General features: G+C 44.9%; 1 pseudogene; it reads right to left on the reverse strand.

The window, feature by feature from the left end:
• Positions 1 to 6,325: 6,325 nt before the first annotated feature.
• Positions 6,326 to 6,737, reverse strand: part of LOC101994554 — a 1,883-nt pseudogene continuing 1,471 nt past the window's right edge.

Raw genomic sequence — 6,737 nt, forward strand, 5'->3', positions numbered from 1 at the left:
TTCATCTTGCTTCATCTTGTTTCATCTTGAGTAGAAATACATGTGACCTTGTCAACTTGCCCTCCTCTCTGTCTGTGGGCCTGGCTTCCACTCCGTAGTCTTGCCACCTTCATGGGCTTAGTTAAGAGTGTGCAGTGGTCATGATGGCTCTTTGAATTCAAGGGTCTGAAGTTGGCAAGCCTTGTTTTCTTGTGGGTCATTCTTGGGTTAACTATACAATAATTTATCTACTTAATTTGCAGATACATTTTAATGTCTCTGTAACTTTCAGATGGTAGGCTACGTTCTGGAATTCCTTTACAGGAACCGCCATCACGTGGCGGGTGTTGTAGACACAGTTGATGAAGCCTGATGTCATTCCGTCCTAGCTTCCTTTTTGTCGCTATGACAAAGCAGTCTGACTAAAAGCCACTTGGGAAGGGTTTATTTGGCTGTACCGTGATCTCACAGTCCATCAGCGAGGAAAGTCATGGCAGGAACCTGAGGTTGGAGCCTGGAGGCAAGATCCACAGGGGTAGGGGGGATACACGAGTCTGCTTACTGGCCCCCTCTGGCTCTTACTGGCTCTTGCTGGCTCACAAGTTGCTTCCTGTTACTGGGAAATACACCATGACTAAAAGACAAGGGTTGTGGTCCGTCATCAAGGGAAGCCCAAGTAGACACTCAAGGTAGGGGTTTGAAGCATGGAAGAAGGCTGGTGGTCACTGCTTCTACTCCCCAGGCTTGCCCAGCTACCTTTCTTGTACAGCCTAGGCCCAGCTGCCCAGGAATGGTACCATCTGCAATAGTACCATCAATCTTCAGTTAAGACGCTTTGCCCACAGACTTGCTCACAGGCTAATCTGATGGAGGGAGTTCTTCAACCGAGGTTCCCTCTTCCCACGTGACTCTAGTTTGTCAAGTGGTCATAAAAACTAGCCATAACAGCTTCCCAAGAGTTGAGATTAGAGGTGTGCATGAGCGTGCCTGACTAGAGCATGGTGGTCTTATCTGGTACCTTGTATATGCTGGGCAAGTGTCCTGCTCCTGAACTCCCTCAGCGTAAGCACCAGGTAGAAGACAACACGTTTGAAAAAACTTCCTTTAAACATTTCTCTGATTAAAAAGTTAATACTGAGAATTTGCCCGCGGGAGATTATTGGACGAGTAAATACAGTTTACACATAGAAACACTTATTTCAGAGCCCCCATCCACAGGGCTGAACCTAGGGTCTCATACATGACAGAACAGCACTTGCCCACTGAGCTCCATGCCCAGGTCTTGTGTTTTTTGATACTAGCCAAACCCGGAAGTCATTTAACACCAAGGCTCAAGGGCTAAATGAAATGGTTTATGTTGTTATGACTAGATATTGGAATGCAGCTAGTAACACACAGACACACTGATATAGAATATGAGAACATTGCTAGTATAATATTTCTAAGGTTATGAAATAGTATCATACACAAATAAAACTCGTTTTTATGAGACAGAATCTTACTTTGTAGCTCAGACTGAGCTTGAACTCTTGATTCTCCTGCTTCCTTCTCCTGAGTGCTGGGGTCACAGGCACGTGGCACCATGCCCCCATGATAAATAAAACACTTTTAAAGGAAGGAGTATTTCCAGACACCTGGAAAAACATGTAAGGCTTACAGAAAAATACTGGCTATAATTAGCTCAGGCAGTTTGGTTATTAATGACATATTAAAACTACTTTGTCCTGTTTTCTGACTTTTGGGGGTATTTTAAGACAGAATCTCATAATGTGAGGTTAACCTCAAATTCAACGTTCCCAGCATCCCTCTTCTTCATCTTAAACTGCTGGGATTATAGTCATCATTTTCTGATTGTTTTGAAGTAAGTATTTTTCTAATAAAGTAACTGTGAATCAATAGGATTGCCTTTGGAGTTTCTGATGGCCCCAGGTCTTGAGGAAGATTTTCTTTTCAGCTCCACGTCTTGAACAACTGACTCCATGACGAAGCTCCATGCTTTGATCAAGAGGCTCACAGTGGGCAAGCCACGAGGGGACCCTTCTGCTCCCCATAAGTTCTTATACCCACTCTACCTGGTTGGTTGATCATCCGTGCTTTCCTGACCCTGATTGGCACTTTGTGTCTTAGCCCATCTGGATGAATCTAAAGTCAGCCATCCCCATTCCAAAAAGGCTAACACCTTTGCCATCTGCTTGTGAGGCTTTGAAAGCATATGGTTCAGTTCAGAGCACCCACATTCCAGGCCGCTTCAGAATTTCTGCACTTCATCACCTCCGTCAAAGCCTGCCTGAAAGAAATCAAAAGCAGTCTTGATGGCAGATAGTTTAGAACTCATTTTCACCTCTGGATGCTACGATTTCTGAGTCAAGTCAAACCAATAAACATTTCCCTTCTTAGAATGTAAGTCAAACTGCTCCCAAAGCTATATTCATTGGTTTCATTTTATTATTATCCAAGAAAAACAAGATTTTCTGAAAAGGTCACAATGATGTTGTCTTTCAGGCCCCTTTGGAACACACCTTAAGACTTGGGAGAGGATCATGTAGAAGCCTGAAGGGCTGGGGTACATATTTCCAAACATTCTCTGTTCTCTGATTCTCTATGCCCTTGAAAAAGCACCTACACTCTCAACAATTTTATTAGCTCTGTAAGTTTTCATGATCTTAATAAATTATTTTAATGGGGAGAATGCCAGGAGTTCATTGTTCTTCCTTTGTCTGGATGGTTTGAAGGCTCCATCATCCCCGTACAATGGTGACAAGAAGAACAGTTCCTCTACTGATAACGCACACTAACATGTACACTGCTAGCAATGCTCCTCTGACTTTCCAGAACCTGATAATAGGAATAGAAACTGCTTCAGGTCAAATGCATTTCCCAAAACTACAAATAAATGTAAAGAACTGGTCCCCTGCAATGAATGGCACAGGGCTGAATTTTCATAGCAAGATTCAGTTTTTTCAGTGGGGAACATTTGACAATATTTGTAGATAACCATATCTGTAGATGGGGCAGAGGAGTGCTACTGGCATTGAGGGGATAGAACCTAGGGATGTTGCCAAATATCAGTACTTATAACATGAAGAACTGCCTGGCTTATATGTGAGCCAGAAGGCTGAGGACAGCTGGGTCAAACTGTCAGCTTCTAGAGACTAAGACCAGTGTTTCTACATGTTGATAAGTAGATGAACAGGGTGTCCTGAACATGCCTCTCCTCCAACACTGGCCAGGGAGGAGCAAGTGAAGGTACTGGCCACGTTTAGATGAAGGGCGTCTCCTGCTTTCTGGCATTTTAAAAAAGGTGATGCATGATTTTTCTCATTTATAGGGAACAGGCTGAGATAAAGCCTTAGATTCTTTGTTTTTAGTTACTCCTGCCTGCTACAACTGCTCTTGGAAGTAGTTTGTAAGTTTATTGTCTAAAATTCCTTTTTTCTTGTCTTGGGATAACCATTCATGTGTGTGCATTCACATGCATGCGTGGCTGTATGTTCATGCATGTGTGTGCGTGTGTGTGTGCATGGAGTCCAGAGGAATAAGTTGACTTTCCTGATCTACCACTTCCTGCCTTAGTCTCTAGAGACAGGGTCTGTGACTGAACCCAGAGCTCACCCTTTCAAAGGCTGCCAGGCCAAAGAAGTCCTGGGTCTTCCTGCTTCCACCCCAGCACGGGGTGACAGACACCATGCGGCCACATATAGCTTTTGAAAATGTATTTGTCACAGATGTAAATGCATGTTACTATATCCGTACAGCAAGCACTCTTACCTACTGAATTCCCCAGGGTAACCATTCTGTTTTTCTCTTCATATTAAACTTATTGACCCTCAGACAGAGTAAAAATAGTAAAACCATACAAACCAATCACTGTATTGCTTAGTGATAGATTCATATGTGATAAAGACAATAACAACACCAGCTTTACCAAGATCCAAGAGTGGTTACATCTCTGGAGGATAAAAAAAAGACTCAAATAAATAAACAAATTCTTTGCCTTGAGTGACTTAAAAAGGCAAATACATATTCTTTAAATTGCATCATAGATACAAGCTTTCCACTGCAGATGTAGTTTGGTGTAGTGTCTTTGGCTAGCGTTACTGGAGCCCTGGTCTCTCCCCGGCACATACCTGTGGAGCTGGCACGCACCTGTAATCCTGGCACTTGGAGAAAGAATAAATTAAATGTTACCGTTGGTGACATAGTACAGAGCCAGCTTGGGGCTACATAAGAAATGTTCACACATTTTTTTTCATATATGGGCCTGCAACATGGTCCAGTGGATCGTAAAACTGCTTGCCACCAAGCCTGAAGACTTGAGTTTGATCCCTGGGACCTCCATGATAGGAGGGAAAATCTGGTGAGCTGTCATCTGACCTCCATTCAAGCACTATGGTACATGTACAGGCAAAATGTCAAAAAATTTTTAAAGACACTTTTCATATATGGTAGACGTCACAATAGAAAGGGAATTAATCTTCTCATTTGTCATCTGTCACTTTTAGTCATTTCAAGCTCCTAATCTGCTTCCATCTCCTGAGTGCTGGGTTTCCAGGCATGCACCACCACTCCAGGCTAATACACGCCACTTCCAACAGTAGCTTCCCACATCCACAGGCAGAGGCCAGTTCTGGTCTTTTCTGCTCCTTAAAGTCAGGGTGACTGTGCCTCGAACTCTTCAATGCTCAGGACACTCAACCAAGGGTGTCTGGGAATGAGACATGGCTAGGCCTCCGTGGTTAAGTTCTAGCTCAGACACCGAGGCCTGTTCTTCCTGGTACATCTTTCAGCTGTCCCTGTACCCATGTCTTGTGCTGTGGAGGCTTGTGAATTGGTGGGCCCAACATGGTCCCTTAAGTGTGAGACGTAGTCACCTTTCTGTAGCCAATACCTGGCACAGGACTGGGTCTGGGTCTATTGAACACACATGGAAGGTGCCAGCTCTTAGGGAAGAAACCCACTTTGGGGGCAGATATATTTGGGTTTCTGGCTCTGCCACTGGGTGGCTTGGCCAAGCTCATTATCTTTTTTACAACTTAATAAACCTTTGTTGAGCTCCTACAAGGAGGATGACTTAAGGCCAAGCTCCTTTATGTTGGCTTAATGCTCAGTAAAATGGCCCACTGAATCCAGAAGGAGTTCTAGACAGCCAGGGTGAGTTACCAGAACAGTTATGGTCTCCCAAAACCAGAGGGGAGGGGAGAGGAGAAGAGGGGAGGGGACAGGAAGGGAGGGGAGGCAACCTGAAACTGGGTGGGTGCTCACACCTGTAACTCAGCCTGGGCTCCACAGTGAAGCCCTTTTTCAAAAGCAAAACCAAACAAAGGCAACAAGATGGTTCATGAGAGAAAGGTGCTTGCTGCCGAGACTGACAGCCTGAATTCAATGCTAGGGTCATGCATGCTAGAAGATCACTAACTCCCCAAAGTTGTCTTTCTGACCTCCACACATGTGCAGGCAATAAATATACTTTTTAAAAGATACATAAGTGAAAAATCTGTAACCTGATACCTGGGCTAGGTAGAGAAGACTGTTATGGTGGGAATTTGCCCTGAGCCCTCCCATTCCCCACGCCAACTTATAAACAGCATATACACTGAGTTTATTGGGGACATTCAACACCAAGGTGTAGGAGGGAGATCAAGTGGAAGGAAAAGAATGTAAAGTGGCCCAAGGCAACACATTTCCATGATGGATACTGCTTCATGGCCAACCTTGAAGGGCGTGTCTGCAGGCTGCTGGGGAGGTCTCCCCAGACTGCTGTTGGAGACAAACAATACTTGAAACAATTCATGGAGATAGAGAGAAAGAGTATCACTACCTGCCTCTCTCCAATCTCCCCTTCCCTGAAGTTTCCCTTATGACTATCAGTGTCATTATGAGACTGATTTTCGCTTGGTTTTGGTGGCCCCATGGAATGCCAGATGCCATGTCCTCTAGTGTAGCATTCCAGTTAAGAGCTGGGAAGAGAAACTCTGGGCCAGAGGGAGCCTGATGAAGTGCATGGACTGTTTTCAGTACCTTCTAATACTACAATATCTTTCCCATGATCTGGCCCTGAATACTGTGGAAGACCCAGGGAGAGAACATGAGCTTCAGGGAACAGGGCATACAAGTGTTCCCTCCTGTTGACTGATAGGAGAAAAGAACTTTCTAATTAAGTCCGGTCCATGGCTCCATCTTCTCATCTGGCTAAATGGCAGAAGTCACTAATTCCCGAGAGGTACCAGATTTTGAGGAATTCACAATGGTGTCAAGAGCTTCATGTGAGCTTCCCCACCACTTCCTGTTTCCATCCGAACTTTCAATTACCCCAGAGACGCCCAGTCTTGGGCCACAGGTTCTTAGTTTAGAGAATCCAAGAAAGGTAGCTAACGCTGCTGACCAGAAACGAGAGGACCATCGATCTGTCCGTCGTCTGTCTGTTCGCCTGAGGTGTTGGGGAGTCTGGCATACGCTGATGAGTTTTTTGGTGTTTCTTGAGATGGTCGGATCTCAGGAACTGTCAGCCACATTCTGAGCCTTTATGTGGTCAGTCTCTGGTGTAGATCCATCTTTGTCGTCCAAGCTCATCAGAGTGGAAGAAAGACCACGTACAGCCTCCGCAGTCACACACGCAGGCCTTCTCACCCGTGTGTTTACGCTGAGGACTCACGAGGTGAGAGCGCTTGGTGTAAGCTTTTCCATGGTTTTCATATGAGCAGACATAAGGCCTTGAAGCTGGAGGTTGTCGGAGACCAGCCTCAACAAAAATACCTTTC

The sequence above is a fragment of the Microtus ochrogaster genome, unplaced genomic scaffold (assembly GCF_000317375.1).
Source record: "Microtus ochrogaster isolate Prairie Vole_2 unplaced genomic scaffold, MicOch1.0 UNK97, whole genome shotgun sequence".
Lineage (NCBI taxonomy): Eukaryota > Metazoa > Chordata > Mammalia > Rodentia > Cricetidae > Microtus > Microtus ochrogaster.